The sequence below is a fragment of the Furipterus horrens genome, unplaced genomic scaffold (assembly GCF_987537825.1).
Source record: "Furipterus horrens unplaced genomic scaffold, mFurHor1.1.pri manual_scaffold_5, whole genome shotgun sequence".
Lineage (NCBI taxonomy): Eukaryota > Metazoa > Chordata > Mammalia > Chiroptera > Furipteridae > Furipterus > Furipterus horrens.
Genome location: NW_028327175.1, coordinates 164,214,560 through 164,233,253, shown reverse-complemented (window position 1 = coordinate 164,233,253; position 18,694 = coordinate 164,214,560). Strand labels below are relative to the sequence as shown.

The 18,694-nt window shown below is 39.6% G+C and overlaps 1 protein-coding gene and 1 pseudogene across 1 annotated transcript in view; one reads left to right on the top strand and one right to left on the bottom strand.

The window, feature by feature from the left end:
* The window catches only part of ADK (adenosine kinase), a 648,653-nt gene that overhangs the window by 224,223 nt on the left and 405,736 nt on the right, over window positions 1–18,694 (bottom strand). The window lies entirely within an intron of this gene.
* On the top strand, window positions 13,682–14,380 carry LOC150010312 (kinetochore protein Spc24 pseudogene; annotated as a pseudogene).

The following is an 18,694-nucleotide window of genomic DNA, read 5'->3' as shown; positions in this document are numbered from 1 at the left end:
AAGCTTTGAAGTTTTATTCCAAGAGTGGCATGTATTTTGAAGAATACTATGTACAAGGGGGCACCCCCCAAAATAAATTATCTTCTGCAGGGCTGCTCTCCTGTAGTACAGGTGTCCTAGGACTCCATCTTACCAGTATAACAACTGGTGTTATTATGAGAGGTTGCATTAGGATTTAGTGAATTTCTTTTGAAGACTCTTTCAACGCATTTGCCCATTTCATGATGGATGATTTATGAGCACACCTACCCACACTGCACTGAGTGTTCAAAAATTACTTGACACCCAAGCCCCACCCTCCCTGTTCACCTAATCTCACCCCTAGTGAATTTTTCCCCCACAAATGAAAAACAGTCCTTAAAGGAAAATGTTTTGCTGATGTGGAAGAGGTAAAACAAAAAATGGCAGAAGCACTAAAAGGCATCAAAATCAGTGAGTTCAGAAACTGTTTTGAGCAGTGGAAAAAACATCTCAATAAGTATATTGCATCAAATGGAGAGTACTTTGAAGATGACTGAAGTTTAAACATGTAAGAATAAGTACACATTTTTAAAAATAAATAAATCCTGTCCTTTTGAGCTCCCCCTTGTATACTGTATAAGGATATAATATCTTTGGTACCATATCAATATAAAGAGAGAACATAAAAAGAAAAAAGATTGCGTTTTCAACTCCAATTTTCTCGGTATAATTAAATTTGTGGCTGTTAGTAAATCTCTGGTAATATTTTGTGGGTTAACATAGTTCTACACTATCATTAATTATATCATATAAACCATATTGTCAAACCTTTTCAGTTAGTATGTAAGTATCTCTACAGAAACACTTTGATAAAATCAATATTGCAATTAATGCATTAAAAAGTTTTTATTTCCTCAAATATTTTTATAATTTGGAAAATATTTTCTAAGACACCTTTTCAAAGGCTTTCTTCTTTATTGAAACATTTTCTGGGACTTCCGGACAAGATGGTGGCGTAGGCAAGCATGGCTCGCCTCTTCACACAAATACATCAAAATTACAACTAAAATATAGAACCACCACCACTCAGAACCATCAGAAATCAAGTTGAATGGAAGTCTGAAAACTAAAGAATTAAAAAAAATCAGACCCATCCAGAATGGTAGGCAGGACGCAGACCTGGAAGGGGCTGGTCTCTCATCCAACTATGGTAGATAAAAATTTGGAATATATCAGGACTGAGGAGTCCCAGCCCCACACCAGGCCCCCCAGTGCAGGGTTCCAGTGCCAGGAAAATAAGTCCCCACAACTTCTGGTTACAAAACCAGCAGGGATTCAGTTGGTGAAAGAAACCGCTGGAGTACCAAGCAGTTCGCCTTAAAGAACCCACACACAGACTCACCTACTCAGACTCACTCTCTGAGCTCAAGCACTGGGGCAGCAGCTTGAAAGGCATCAGTGGAATAAAGGGAGGAACTGAAGCGTCTGGCCTCAAGGAGAGCAGAGGCCATTGTCCCTTTTCTAAACCCTCACATCACAGAGTCAGCAATCTGGTGCCACCTCTGAGACTCCATCAACCTGGCCTACACTGTTTCTCCTGCCTTGGAGATCCCTAGATGCCCCACCCAGCTTATGGACCAAACCAAGCTACTTTTCCATACGAATGGCTGGTCTTGGCTCATACTTCACCACTTCATAAGTCCTCTCAAACAAGCAACAGCTGGCCTCAGTGAGCTCCAGGCCCAGCATTAGCAGCAGCCAGCCTAGATGCACAGCTTGGCTATACCTGGGAATCTTCAAGCGCAGCACAAGTAGCAGCCATCTCAGATTGCTTTATAGCTCAGGCAGGGTAGCCATGGGCAAAACACAGGTGAGGGCTGACCTTGGCTTGAACCACCTGGGAAACCCCAGGGCCAGCACACCCAGTGGACAGCTACAGACCATGTTGGAGTACCACCACCCTGCCGCTGCACAGCTGATCCTCCATGGAGAGCAGAGGCTGGTGATAAGTGGTCACAGCTAATCCTTACAGCTGACTTGTCTGGGTAAATCCCTCCCATTGATCTGCCAACAGCAACCAAGGCTCAACTACAAAAAGTGTACTCAGCCCACATGAAGGGCGCACCTTGAGTACCCCAGCTTAAACATAGGGGAGACTGTGCCACTGGACCCTACAGAACACCCACTACATTATGCCACACCACCAAAACACAAAGTCAGAGCAGCTCTATGAAATAAGGGGATGCTGCCCAAATGAGGAGACAAAGAAACATAGCCCAAATGAAAGAGCAGATCAAAACTCCAGAAAAAGAGCTAAACAAAATGGAGATAAGCAATCTTTCAGATGCAGTGTTCAAAACACTGGTTATAAGAATGTTCAATGAACTTAGTGAGAACCTCAACAGCATGAAAAAAATCTAGCCAGAAACAAAGCATACACTAATTGAAGTAAAGAACAATTTACAGTAGAATGGATGAAGCTGAGGATCAAGTCAGTGATTTGGAACATAAGGAAGCAAAAACAACCCATCAGAACAACAGGAAGAAAAAAGAATTAAAACAAACAAAAAGCAGGGATAGTGTAAGCAGCCTCTGGGACAATTTCAAGCAATCCAACATTTGCATCATAGGGGTGTCAGAAGGAGAGGGGCAAGAGGAAGAAAGTGGAAATTATTTGAAAAAATAATGAAGGAAAACTTCCCTAATTTGGTGAAGGAAATAGACATGCAAGTCCAGGAAGCACAGAGAGTTTCAGCAAGATGAATGCAAAGAGGCCCACTCCAAGACACATCATAATTAAAATGCCAAGGTTAAAGATAAAGAGAGAATTTTAAAAGCAGTAAGAAAAAAGAAGTTAGTTACCTACAGGGGAGTTCCCATAAGACTGTCAGCTGATTTCTCAAAAGAAACTTTGCAGCCGAGAAGGGATTGGCAAGAAATAGTTAAAGTCATGAAAAGCAGGGACCTGCAGCCAAGATTGCTCTACCCAGCAAAGCAAGGGAAGGGTCTAGTCAAAGAACATGTATAAATGACTCATGGACATGGACAACGGGGTGGGATATGACTGAGGGAGAAGGGGCGGGCTGGTTGGGGGGACAACTGGGGAAAAATAGGACAACTGTAATTGAAAAACAACAACAACAACAACAAAAAGAATCGAAGGACAGATAGCTTCCCAGACACACAAAAAAAACTAAATGAGTTCATCATCACCAAATCATTATTACAAGAAATGTTAATGGACTTATTTAAGAAAAGATCAAAACTATGAACAATAAAATGGCAATAAATACATATATATTAACAACTGAATCTAAAAAACAAACTAAGCAAACAAGAACAGAGACAGAATTATGGGCACAGAGAGTGTTTTGATGGTTGCCAAATGGGAGGGGGCTGTGGGGGAATGGGTGAAGAGGTGAGGGGATTAAGAAGTACAAATAGCCATTGAGATGTAAAGTACAGTATAGGAAATGGAATAGCAAAGAACTTACTTGCATGACCCATCGATATGAACAATGGCAGAGGGATTGCCTGAGGGAGTGGGGGGTGCTGGGTGGAGGGGGCAAAGAAGAAAAATCAGGACAATTGTAGTAGCATAATCAATAAAATATAATTTTAAAATATTTCCAAATTTGGATGACATGGATTTGAAAATGTGAAATAAGTGGAAGGAATTTTTAAGTATACAGAATATTATTGGCACAATGAGTCAGTTTCAGAATTATTGGTTAAATCTCATATCACTTTAAAAAATATGGGATTAAGTATTCTTATATTAAGATAAAACTGATGTGGGCTATTTGTGATTCAAACCTATAAAAAGTCAAACCATCTTACATGATTTTGAAAATTGGAACTGTTGTAACAATATAATCAAAAACATTTAAAAAAAATAAAGAATCTCTTAAAAGGTCATTTCAAAACCCCATTATACTCTTTTTCTCCCTGACTATTGGTGGTTTCAGTAAATTAGATATAATATTGGGTTTTAGGTCTAAAATAAATAAAATGGGTATTTGTTGACTTCCGTGAATTAGCATTTAGTAGTGATGCCGAGAATTTAGGTTGAGCCACCATACTATAATCCCATTGGAAAATAATTTAAAAAATTATCCCATTCTGCTCTGAGTCTGGCACAATAACAGCATCATTTTAAGGACTATATATATATCCCTATTTCAAAGTATGTAGGAAAGAGAATGATATCAAAAACAGGATGCAGAGGGAAAGTAAATTCTGAAAATCAGGACTTAATTCAAATTTAAACATTCCAAAGAATTTTTTCCTATGGGCACACACACACACATACAGTCTAATCCAATGGATATACTACATGTGTCTGCATGCTTCAAGTCATTATCTTAGCTGGGAATAAGTCTCCTTTCCTCACTTATCTAATCTCCACCCAAAATTCATGATCTTCCCTTATCAATCTAAATTCGCTGAATTTCTCTGAGTAGTATTATTTTGACATTTATCACATAAATCCTCTGGTAAGTTATTCTTATGCATCTCTTAAACTAAAATCTACCTTTCATACTGTAGAACTCAATATCTGATTGAAAAGATGACTACACATATAAGCAAAGTGATCTATATGAACATTCTTTCAATACAGAATGTATAATTACCTTGTCTGTGAGTCAAACTAATAATACCTTGTGAACTCCTTAATGCCAATTCAGTCTTACCCTTTTTTAGCAAAGATCTAGGTAATGAACAATAAGAACAAAAACACTACAAGAACAGTAATAACAGCAGCAGCAGCAGCTACATTTTTTAAGACATTATGTATGCCAGGCTTTTTTCTAAGTGTTACAAACATATTAACTCATCTAATTATTACTAAAACTCTGAGATAGGTAGCATTATCACCCCACTTCATATTTAAGGGGACCCAGGCACAGATAGTCAAATGGCTCATCCAAGGTCACACAGTTGGTAAGTAGTTCAATGAGAGTATAAATCTGGACAATCTTAGAGAACGTCTAAGATTAGCTACTTTACCACAGTACCTAAATGTTTAATACTTATCTGTTGAGCAAAGCTAAACACTGAATCTCAGATCAATTAAATGTCTAATGTTTTAAAGGCCAGTTTTCATTAACATTTAGAAATGAAGTGAAAAAACATTTTTATATTCCTCCATTTCCCAGTATCTGAAGGTTCAAAATTATTTTTTTAAGTTACCAAGATGTACAGCATAGGGAATATAGTCAATGATATCAAGATAAATATGTATGTGGCTAGGTGGTTATTTGAAGCAGCAAGTGACCACTTCCATTCTCTCTTTTTCTTTTCTCTTCCCTTCCCTTCTCTTCCCTTCCATCACCTCCCCTTTCCCTTCATTTCCTTCCTTCCTTCCTTTCCTTCCTTTAATCCTCACCTGAGAATATGGTTATTGATGAGAGAGTAAGAGAGAGAGAGAGAGAGAGAGAGAGAGAGAGAGAGAGAGAGAAACATTGATTGGCTACTTCCCATACATGCCCTGATGGGGACTGAACCTGCAACCTAGGTATGTTCCCTGACTGAGAATTAAACCGCAACCTTTTGGTGTATGGTATGACACTCCAACCAACTGAGCCACCTGGCCAGGGCTAAAGTATGTGACTTTCTAACCACTTTGCTGTACATCTGAAACTAACAGAATAATATTTAATATTGAATGTAAGCTATTAAAAAATTTTAAAACTGGACTTCCGGCCAAGATGGAGGCTTAGGCGGACATGCTCGGCCTCCCTCTACAACTAGAGAGGAATACAACTACTTCAAAACAAAAGATAACTAGAAATTCCAGAAAATAAAAGTACACGGAAGCCCAACATATGAAGTTTTAAACCAGCGGCGCTCTTTGGGCAGGTAAGAGCGAAAGTGGGCGGTGCTGTTTGCGGTCACACCAGGGACAGAGGCAGGGAGAACAATCCCAGCGGCAGGGAGGACAATACCGGCTGCAGTCAAACCCCAGCGGCTCGCGACCCCAACGCTGGGAGAAGCAGCCACCACATCGCCTCGAACAGTGAGGCCCAGGGGGCGGGAGGATGGATCCCGGTCTCCTAGCAGAATAACTGTGTGAATCCATCTTCGACCCCGCCCCCACACAAACTGCCACAGGGCTGCGAAATAGGTTGCAGATCGCCACTGGTCGCTGGGCAGTGACAAAAAAGCGCCGGCGAGAAAGGTTGCAGATCGGCGCCGGTCGCTGGGTCGTGACGAGTACACAGGCACCGCCCCCTATAGCCGGCCCAAGAAAACAAAAGGCATCTGTCAAAATGAGGCAGACAACTATAGAAATCCCGGTGGCACAGCTCACCAGGCAACAGATGAAGAATCTGACAGATGAACAAATAAGAAACCTGTCAGAGGCTCAGTTCAGGGCCATTGTTATCAGGTGGCTTACAGAATTAACAAAAGATCTGGAAAAAGATGAGAAAGAATCAAAAAACACTCATACTGAAAGGAACAAAATCACATACGAGACAGATGGTGAGGAAATAAAATCCAGAGTTCAAATCAACAAACCAGAACACAAAGAAGGAACAAACATGCTCAGCTAAAGAAAACATCAGCAAGATGAAAAGGAAACCAACCATATGGGAAAATATATTCGCCAATGACATCTCAGACAAGGGATTGATCTCTGAAATATATAAAGAACTCATACGACTCAACACCAAGAAGACAGACAACCCAATTAAAAAATGGGCAAAGGACCTGAACAAACACTTCTCCAAAGAAGACATACAGAGGGCCCATGGACATATGAAAGTATGCTAAACATCACTAGCCATCAGAGAGATGCAAATAAAAACCACAATGAGATACCACCTCACACCAGTCAGAATGGCCATAATCAACAAATCAACAAACAACTTGTGCTGGAGAGGATGCGGAGAAACGGGAACCCTGGTGCATTGCTGGTGGGAATGCAGACTGGTGCAGCCACTATGGAAAACAGTTTGGAATTTCCTCAAAAAACTAAAAATGGAACTGCCTTTTGAACCAGCAATTCCATTGCTAGGATTATATCCGAAAAATCCTGAAACACCAATTCAAAAGAACCTATGCACTCCAATGTTCATAGCAGCTCTATTTACAATAGCCAAGTGCTGGAAACAACCTAAGTGCCCATATGTAGATGAGTGGATCAAAAAACTGTGGTACATTTACACAATGGAGTTCTATGTAGCAGAAAGAAAGAAGGAACTTCTACCATTTGCAACAACATGGATGGAACTAGAGAGAATTATGCTTAGCGAAATAAGCCAGGCAACGAAAGAAAAATACCTTATGCTGTCACCTATTACAGGAAACTAATGAACAACACAAACAAATGAGCAAAATTGAACCAGAGCTATGTAAACAAGAAGTAGACTAACAGTAACAAGGGGGGAGGTGGGAGGGAGAAAAGGGGGTAAGAAAGGGAAGTGTCAAGTCAAAGAACATGTATAAATGACCCACGGACATGGGCAACTGAGTGGGGACTGAATTAGGGGGAAGGGAGGGGCAGGGTACAGGGAAGCAAGAGGGGAAAAAAAGTGAGACAACTGTAATGGAAAAACAAACAAAAAATTTTGTTTAGTGGGGAAAAAAAAAAAAAAAAGGAAGGAACAAACAGTCAACCAGTGCAGAGAGAAAAAACGGGAAGCAAGGAAAATGATGAGAGGATCAGAAACCTCTGGGACAGCTATAAAAGACCCAACATAAGAATCATTGGTTTGCCAGAGGGCGAAGAAGATGAACTAGAAATTGAAAAATTAAGTGAAAATATAATAAAGCAGAACTTCCCAAACTTGGGGAAGGAAACAGACTTACAGGTCCAGGAAGCACAGAGAATTCCAAAAAAACTGGACCCAGGGAGAACCACTCCAAGACACATTATAATCAAATTGTCAAAAGTTAAAGATAAAGAGAGAATATTAAAAGCACCAAGAGAGAAGAAAAGAATCATGTACAAAGGGGTCCCAATTAGACTGTCAGCTGACTTCTCAAGGGAGACCCTGCAGGCAAGAAAGGACTGGCAAGAAATATTCAAAGTAATGAAAATCCAAAACCTACAACCACGAATACTCTATCCAGAGAAATTGTCATTCAGAATAGAAGGGCAGAGAAAGTGTTTCCAGGACAAAATAAAACTGAAAGAGTTCATTAGATCCAAACCACTGTTATATGAGATGTTAAAGGGGCTGGTTTAGAAAAAGGAGGATCAAAACTATGAACACTAAAATAAAAACTGCATCACAAGAAACAACAACAGAAGCTAGGGAATTGAAACAAAGGCAAACTACACAGGCAACGAGAGTGGAAAAAGAACTATAGGTATGGGAAGCATATTGGGGGGAGGTCAGCAGGGAGGGGGACGGGGGAGAGGGAGGGAGATGATATAGGAATTAAGGAGCATGGTAGGAGGGAATGGAATAGACAGAGAGAGGTTGAGAAGAACTATATGCACAACTAATGGACATGGTCTAAAAGGGGGGGACAACTGGGGGGAGGGGGGCCACCGGGTGGAGGGGAGAAGAGGGAAGGGAAATTGGGACAAATGTAACATTATAATCAATAAAACACATTAAAAAATTTGTTTAAATTAAGAAAAAAATATTTTGTAAAAATGAAAACAACCAAAACAACAAGTTACTGAGAGAAAAAAAAAACTCTACCAATCTCAATAAACAAGATTTCTGAAAAGGATAACTCAAGAAAGATATAAAAAATATATTTGGTATATTAATTTATTATTACCATATTTAAAAATTTGTTCTCTGTAGATTACTAAACTGTTCATTTTGAAAAACAACAAACACACAGAACAGTGCAATGAACACTCTTAACCTTATATTTACCAAATGCAACATGTTCTATATACAACTTTGCCCCACACTGGACCACTGAAAAATAAGTTCTAAACATCATGACCCCAAAATCCTTCAGTATGTTTTTCCTAAGACCAAACACATTTTCCTCTACAAACAAAATATAAAAGTGAAACAACATTATTACCTAATATATAATCTATATCTAAAATTTCTCAACTGTCTCAAAATGCTCTCTTTAGCAAGTCCCTTTCTTCCATTTAAAACATTTTGGATGCAGTTTAAATCACAGATCAAGTATTACATTTGCTTGTCAAATTTCTCTTCCTACCCCCTCATTTTGGCCTTTAATGACAGTGGCATTTTTGAAGATTCAAGATCATTTTCTTGTCAAATGTTTCATAGTCAAGACTGGTCTGACACTGCAGTATTTTTGGCAGGAATGTAAATAGGAGAAATTTTTACTTCTTAATTAGTAGACACATTAAGTAATTGTTAGTTAAGGTGTTATATTGAACCACTTGGTTAGGGTGGATTATGGCCACTTTTTAAATCATTATATTTAATGATGAAAAGTCCTGGTTGTCTAAAAATATATGATTTTTAGAAAAGCCAAATAATATGCTGAATGTGAAAGATAATTTTTTGTTAGGATTTCAATCTGTTCTTTTCAACTATTCTATTATTTCTTCTTACTCTGGTACCTCCTTTATTTGCATTATCGAAGACCTGATACTTTTCACCTTTGGACATTGTATAATACTGTGAGGTCTTTCTCAAAAGATCTGACAGAAAGCTAAAAATACTGTATTTTTTGAATTAAAAATATGTGACTTGTGGTTCTTATAAATAAAGTGAAAAAGATTCTTGCAAATTCTCTACAGGTCAAACAATCTCAGGATTTTCAGGAAAATATTACTCAATTAGCTTTTAAAATCAGGCTAAAAAAAAAATAATAGCCAAAATTTAAAATGACCTAATCTACCATCCCTTTTCCATTTTTAAAGTGTTCAGAAAAAACCCAAAATGAAAATTTTAAATAAAATAAATGCTAAAGATCGCTTTGTAGCTCATGATGGGTGGCCCTGGGTAGAACATAGTCAGCAGCTTACCTTGGCTTTAGAGCCAGTGCACCTGGTGGACAAATTCAGATCATGCTGAAGCACCACCCAACCACCTCCACAAGTGCACGCTCAGGGGATGACTCAACAGGCACCAGAGCCCCACTAAAGTAAAGTCCTGCTCTTTTGGGTAGGCCTCTAAACAATTGATCCTCCACGGTGGTAATAGCCAGCCCTAGTAGCCCATGTGGGAGGTAAATTCTTCCAATTGACATGTCACCAGCAATCAAGTCTTAACTATAACAGGAGGATGTACACAGCTGACAGATGGGGGTACATCTGGAGTGCCCTGCTCTAATGAATGAGGAGGCTGTGTCACTGGACCCTATAGGACATCTGCTATATTAGGTCATTCTAACAAGCCTGGGAGATGTTGCAGTTCTACCTAATACATGGAAACACACACAGGGAGGCTGCCAAAATGAGGAAACAAAAAAACATGTCCCAAAACAAAGAACAGAGCCCAACTTCAGAAGAAGAACTAAACAAAATGAAGACAAGCAATCTACTGGATGCAAAGTTCAAAACACTAGTTAGAGCCCTGGACAGGTAGTTCAGTTGGTTAGAGCATCATCCTCATATGCTAGAGTTGCGGGTTCAAACCCCAGTCTGGGCACATGGTTGGAACAATAATCAATGTCTGTCTGTCTGTCTCTCCTCTCTAAAAAAAAAAAAAAAAAAAAAAAAAATCAATCAATAAAAAAACCCACTGGTTATAAGGATGCTCAATCAACTTAGGGGAAGAGTGCATGAACTTAGTGAGGAAATTCAACAGCATAAAAAAGGACATGGATACCATAAAGAAAAACCTGTCAGAAATGAAGGATACATTAATTGAAATGAAAAAAAAATTTCCATGGAATCAACAACAGATGAGATGAAGCTGAGAATTAAATCAGCAAGATGGAATACAAGGATGCGAAGAACATCCAATTGGAACAGCAAAAAGAAAAAAGAACTTAAAAAATGAGGATAGTGCTAGGAGACTCTGGACAACTTTAAATGTACCAACATTCACATCATGGGGGTGTTATAAGACAAGAGAGAGCAAGAAATTGAAAACCTATTTGAAAAAAGAATGAAAGAAAAGTTCCCTAACCTGGTGAAGGAAATGGACATACAAGTCCAGGAAGTGAAGAGTCCCAAACAAGATGAACCCAAAGAGGCCCACATCAAGACACATCATAATTAAAATGCCAAAGGTTAAAGACAAAGAGAGAATTTTAAAAGCACCAAGAGAAAAGCAGTTAGTTACCTAGAAGGGAGCCCCCATGAGTCAGTCAGTTGATTTCGCAACAGAATCTTTGCAGGCCAGAATGGACTGGCACAAAATATTCAAAGTGATGAAAAGCAAGGACCTGCAACCAAGATTACTCTGCTCAGCAAAGCTGTCATTTAGAATTGAAGGACAGATAAAGCGCTTCCCAGACAAGAAAAAGCTAGAAGAGTTCATCACCTCCAAATCAGTATTACATGAAATGTTGCACATTTTAAAAAGAAGGAAGGAGAAGGAGAAGAAAAGATGACTTCTGGCCAACATGGAGGCATAGATAAACTTGCTGCATCAATCCTCACAAGAAGGAATACATCTACCTCAAAACTATAAAGGACAACCATAAGCTCCACAAAATTGAACTGAAGGGAAGTCCAACAAAGATATAAAGAAGAAATACTCATTCAGACAAGTAGGAGGGGCAGAGAGGAGGTGGTGTGGTGGAACCAACAGAGGTGGCAGCATAGTGGCTGGTGGAAAGCGCAGTTACACATTATAAAAGTTGGGAAGGAAACCTGGGGAACTATCCGAGCCCCAGACCAGACTGTGCAGCTCATGGTTCAGCGCCAGGAGGAAAATAAAGCCACATTGCTGTTGACTGTGAAAACCAGTGGGGGTTGGGGCAGTGGAGAAAACTGCCTGTCTTTCAGTAGCATCCACCTATTTAGTGGAAAACGGGTGAGTGCTGAGCAAGCCTCATTTTTCCCTCTTGGATCCCACCCCTACAAACAGTGCCACAACATGGCAAAACAGTTCGCCCCTGAACTGACAAATACCTAAGGCTCTACCTTTTACAACATAACAGGTACGGCAGCTCTACCTAAGGCACAGAGGCAAACACAGAAGGCTGTCAAGTTTAGGAGGCATAGAACTATAACCCAAAGGAGGAATCAGATCAAGGTTCCAGGGGGAAAACTGTGTGATCAGGAGATAGCCAAACTAACAGATGAGGAGATACCCAACCTAACATACAGTTCAAAACACTGGTAATAATGATGCTCACAGACTTGACAGACCAGATTAAGTATGACATGGAAGAAACGAAGGCTAGGCTAAGTGAAACGAAAGAAAATCCGTAAGAACCAGTGGTGAAGGGAAGGAAACCAGGGTTCAAATCAATGGTTTGGAACATAAGGAAGAAATAAACAGTCAACCAGTACAGAATGAGGAAACAAGAATTGAAAAAAAATGAGGAGAGGCTTAGGAACCTCTGGGACAACTTTAAATGTGCCAACATCCAAATTATAGAGGTGCCAGAAGGAGAACAGTAAGAGCAAAAAATTGAAAACTTAAGTAAAAAAATAACAAATAAAACTTCCCTGATTTGGCGAAGGAAATAGACATACAAGTCTAGGAAGTACAGAGAGTCCCAAACAAGATAGACCCAAGGAGGACCACACCAAGACACATCATAATTAAAATGCCAAAGGTGAAAGATAAACATAGCATCTTAAAAGCAACAAGATAAAAGAAAAGAGTTACCTACAAAGGGATTCATATAAAACTATTAGCTGATTTCTCAAAAGAAACTTTGCAGGCAAGAAGGGACTGGCAAGTAATATTTAAAGAGATGAAAAGCAAGGGCCTACAACCAAGATTACTGTGTCCAGCAAAGCTATCATTTAGAATGGAAGAGCAGATGAAGTGCTTCCCAGACAAGGTAAAGCTAAAGGAGTTCATCATCACCAAGCCATTATTATATGAAATGTTAAGGGACTTATTTAAGAAAAAGGAGATCAAAACTATGAACATTAAAATGAAAACAAACTCACAACTATCAACAATAGAATCTAAAATATAAAAACAAAAACCAAACCAAGCAAACAACCAGAATAGGAACAGAATCGCAGGTATGGGGATCATTTGGAGGGTTATCATCTGGGAGGGGGAAAAGAGATAAATGGGGAAATGGTGCAGAGATTAAGAAACATAATTGGAAGGTACAAAATAGGGGGATGTTAAGAATAGTATAGAAAAGGGTGAAGCCAAAGAATTTACATGCACAACCCATGGACATGAACTAAGGGGAGTGGGATTGCTGGAGGGAAGGGGGGGTGGTACTGGGTGGAGGGGAGCAAAGGGAAAAAGAATAGGAAAACTATAACAGCATAATCAATAAAATATACTTAAAGAAAGAAGATAAAAATGTGAACAGTAAAATGTCAATGAATACATATCTATCAACAACTGAATCTAAAAAACAAAATAAATGAACAAGCAGAACACAAAAAGACTCATGTAGAATCATAGAACATTTTGACAGTTGCCAGATGGGAAGGGCGTTAGGAGGATGGGTGAAAAGTTGAAGGGATTAAGAAGTATATATTTGTAGTTACAGAATAGTCACAGGGATGTAAAGTACAGCATAGGGAACACAGTCAACAACATTCTAATAACAATGTATGTTGTCATATGGGTATGAGATTTATCTGGATGACCACTTAGGAAGTTACGCAATGTCTAATCACTGGGGTGTACACCTGAAACTAATAAAATATTTTGTCAATTATACCATGGCGGCCTTCCGCGACATGGAAGAGTTATGTCAGGGGCCACTGAGCCTGTTGGGCGCCAACCACGCCGAAGCGCAGCAGCGGCGGCTGCTAGGGCGCTACCGGCAGATAATGGAGCGGCTGCTGGAGACGCAAGACGGTGCCGAGCAGCAGCTGCGAGAAATCCTCGAAGCAGAGAAAGATGTGGCCCAGAGCCTCCTTGATGCAAAGGAGCAGGCGTGCCAAGGGGTTGCTGAGTTGCAGCAGATTGAAGTCAAGCTTCATAAGGCCAGCAAGGAGGACACTCACCTGAAGGCCAGCCTCCTTCAGCTCACCAGGGAGCTAGAGGACCTCAAGGAAATCGAGGCTGATCTTGAAAAACGGGAGAAAGAAATGGATGAAGACACAACAGTCACCATCCCTGCAGCCACGTATGTGGCTCAACTTTATCACCGAATTAGTAAAATTGAGTGGGATTACGAGTGTGAACCAGGGATGATCAAAGGCATCCATTGTGGGCCCAGCGTTGCCCAGCCCATCCACCTGGACAGCACCCAGCTCTCCGAGAAATTCATCAGCGACTATCTTTGGAGTTTGGTGGACATGGAATGGTAGCCAGGAGCCTCATGGACCATGTCTCATACACAGCAGCAATCATTTGTGGTGTGTGGTTGGTGCCTTGGTGGTGAGATCAGCTTAAAATTAAATGTTTATACATAACTGGGATTTTTACTGGATTTCTCCCCACCAGCCCCCAATTTTGGCCTCAGACTGTCCTAGGCTAGGTAACCATAGAGAACTCATCTGTGCCAGTCCTGTGACCTCACATCTATGACAACACTGTACAAATGACACTATAGTATATGATGACAAATTCCGGGTCTTAATTATTTATTATTTAAGTTTGGCCCTTTTTATTCATTCAGGGGGGTATCTTTGAGTGCCAAAACTGTGCTAGGTACCCAGGACACAAATGAAGGTGACAAGGATCCCTTTGGCCCATGGAGGAGTGAAATATAAGCAGATGCCACCCTGGAGCTATGCCTGGTTGACACACATTTCCCAGCCTCTTTTGCAGCTAAGTTCAGGCCAATGCAATGTAAATGGAAGTGTTGTATGAGACTTCTGGAAGGATCCTTAAAAGGCAAGGGAGTAGTCCCTTTCTTTCCCCTCCCCTCTTTTCCGGAATTTGGGTGTGATGTCTGGAGCCCTGGCAGCAGTATTGCCACACACATAAGGAGAGGTACAGTGCCCTAGGGATGATTGGAACCTGATTTGCTAATGATAATAGACCTGGAATCAGCTCTGGATTTATTTAAGGGGGTGGGGAGTTTACCTGAAACTATTTTGTATGTGCCATTGTTATTATAGTCAATTGTAATTGAAAAAGTAAAACTGATTTGAAAAATAAATAAATGCTAAAGATTTTAGGGCTAAAAATCATTTTAAATACTTAAAATATTTTTATATTGAAGAACTAATAAGCTCTATATTTTTAAAACATTTTTCTAGATAACATCATTCCTAAATTGAAGCATTAATCCACATAAAAACGAAATTCTTAATAGCAAAAATTACCATTAGCATATAGAAAAATTAGGTTCTAATTACTCAGTTTAACTACTAAAAAAGAACTTACTATAAAATACTTATAGTTAACTAAATTGTTTTAAAGAATATTAATGATTTTGAGGGCTCTTAATTTTTCACAATGCTATGCTAATCAGTGTTTACATAACCACTTTCTGAATACAAGACAACAATAGGACTCATCTAAAATCACAAAAACTAATCATACTTAGAAAGACACTCTGAATAGGAATTTCATATAATAAAAGACTCAATGGCAACCATGACAAAAGATGTAATTTGATAAACTTAAAAATAAAAATTATATATGCAGATTTGTGAAACATGAACTCTAATCAGAATAAAAAGATGTTTATTGTTCCTGTAAACATAATAAGAAGTACCCAATACCAAAGGTATAGTATGTGCTAGCAGGATTACATTTGTACTTCTGTCTCCAAAATCCTAGGAGGGTAACTTTATTATTTCATGTTATAGATAAATTAAGAACCAGAATTGTTAAATAACTGCTCTCAGACCTTTAGCAAAACAGGTAGTAAGTACAGGACTGAACTGGGACCTAAACTCAGATCTGACACCAAAGGCAATAATCCATATCACTATGTCTCTCAAGGAAATAGGGTTCTTTTTATTTTAAAGATTTTATTTAGTTATTTTTAAGGAGAGGGGAATGGAGGGAGAAAGAAAGGGAGAGAAACATCAATGTCCGTGGTTGCCTCTCATGCACCCCCAACTGGGGTCCTGGCCCACAACCCAGGCATGTGTTCTGAGTGGGTATTGAACCAGTGACCCTCTGGTTCGCAGACTTGTGCTCAATCCATTGAACCACACCAGTCAGGGCAGAAATAAATTTTGATTAAAGAATATACATATGTGTATGATAAAGTTTAAACATTTATTAAAAACAGCACATGTTCCTTCCAGCCAAGATGGAGGTGTAGACATACTGCATCTCTCTCCACAACTAAGAAGGAACACAACTACCTCAAAACTAGAGACAACCAGAAGTTCCAGAAAACTGAGCTGCATGGAAGTCCAACAAACAAAGATATAAAGAAGAAATACTCATCCAGACAGGTAGGAGGGGTGCAGCCAGGGCAGAGAGAATACGGTGTGGTGGCAGCAGCAGATGCCGTGGCAGGCCAGTGGAAAACGGAGTTATACATTTAAAGAGTTGGGAGGAACACCTGGAGAGCATTCCCAGCCCCAGACAAGGCTGTGCAGCTCATGGTCCCATTGCGAAGAAAATAAGAGCCTCATTGCTTCTGACTGTGCAGGCCGGAGGAGGAGACTGCCGGTTTCTCAGCAGAGTCCGCTTGTTTAAAGGGCCCCCACAGTCCTAGAATGTCCGCAGACCCACCGACTCTAGGAACAATGGCCAGGGCAACAGGTAGAGAGGCGCCAGTCCCATACGAAGGTGGGAGAGGTGCCTGAAAGAGGGGCGAGTGCTGATCAGGTAGCAGCATTGTTACCTCTCAGACCCCTTCCCCACACACAGCACCACAATGTGGTGAAACAGGTCACCCTGTACTGATGAATACCTAAGGTTCTGCCCCTTACAACGTAACAGGAGCAACAGCTTACCTAAGATACAGAGGCAAACAAACACAGGAACCTGTCACGATGAGGAGAGAGAGAAGTATGGCCCAAAAGAGGGAATGGATCAAGGTTCCAGTGGAAGAACTAAGCAATGAGGAGACAGCCAACCTAACAAATGAGGAGATAACCAACCTAACAGATGTAGAGTTCAAAACACTGGTGATAAAGATGCTCACAGGCTTACAGTTATGCTTAAGTATGGCAAACGCATAAGGGAAGAAGTGAAGGCTATGCTAAGTGAAATACAGGAAAATCCACATGAAACCAATGGTGAAGGGAAGGAAACCGGTGTTCAAATCAATGATTTGGAACATAAGGAAGAAATAAACAGTCAACCAGTACAGAACGAGGAAACAAGAATTGAAAAAATGAGGAGAGGCTTAGGAACCTCTGGTACAACTTTAAACGTGCCAACATCTGAATCATAGGGGTGCCAGAAGGAGAAAAGGAAGAGCAAGAAATTGAAAGCTTATGTGAAAAAATAATGAAGGAAAACTCCCTGACTTGGCGAAGGAAATACACATACAAGTCCAGGAAGTACAGAGTCCCAGACAAGCTAGACCCAAGGAGGACCACATCAAGACACATCATAATTAAAATGCCGAAGGTTAAAGATAAACATAGCATCTTAAAAGCAGCAAGAGAAAAGAAGGGAATTACCTACAAAGGGATTCGTATAAAACTATTAGCTGATTTCTCAAAAGAAACTTTGCAGGCAAGAAGGGACTGGCAAGAAGTATTCAAAGTAATGAAAAGCAAGAACCTACAACCAAGACTACTCTATCCAGCAAACCTATCATTTATGATGGAAGGGCAGATGAAGTGCTTCCCAGACAAGGTAAAGCTAAAAGGGTTCATCATCTTCAAGCCATTATTATATAAAATGTTAAAGGGACTTATTTAAGAAAAAGAAGATCGAAACTATGAACACTAAAATGACACAAAACTCACAACTATCAACAACAGAATCTAAAAAATAAAAACAAAATCCAACTAAGCATCCCAGAATAGGAACAGAATCTTAGGTATGCGGATCATTTGGAGGGTTATCAGCTGGGAGGGGGAAGGGGGAGAAATTGGGAAATGGTGCAAGGATTAAGAAGAATAATGGTTGGTACAAAATAGACAGGGGGAAGTTAAGAATAATATAGGAAAGGATGAAGCCAAAGAACTTGTATGCACGACCCATGGACATGAACTAAGGGGGGTGGGATTGCTGCAGGGAAGTGGGTACTGGGAAGAGGGGAGCAAAGGGGATAAAACTGGGACTACTGTAACAACAAAATAAAATATACTTAAAAAAAACAGCACATTTAAAACATTTAACATTAGTTTCAAATACTAATTAAAATGGAGGACTATCTGTTGGTGTGTTTCTGGATTCTCTATTCTTTCATTATTTCTCATTACACCAATATCACAATACCTTTATTACTATAACTTCACAAAGAATTAACTTCTTCCTCCTTGTTTGTCTTTAAGAGGTTCTTAGATACTGTCGATCCTTTGAATTTCCAACAACATTTAAGGATCAGTTTGTCAATTTATACACATACCCTTACTTGTTAGTGGATTTTTATTAGAATTATACTGAATCTACTGATCAGTTTCAGAATTGACAAGATCAAATCTGTACAATATTGAGTCTTCTAATCCATAACATCTTAAAAATATCTTTATTTAAAATTTCTTAAAAGTTCTCCCAATATTTTTATAATTTTCTGTGTAGAGGCCTTGTGCATGGTTCATGAGATAAAAGTTCTAGATACCAGAAATAATTAGTGTCCAAAAGTAAGAAAACTTTCTGGGTTTTGCAAAACCCCTATCTTTAACTTTAACAAACAA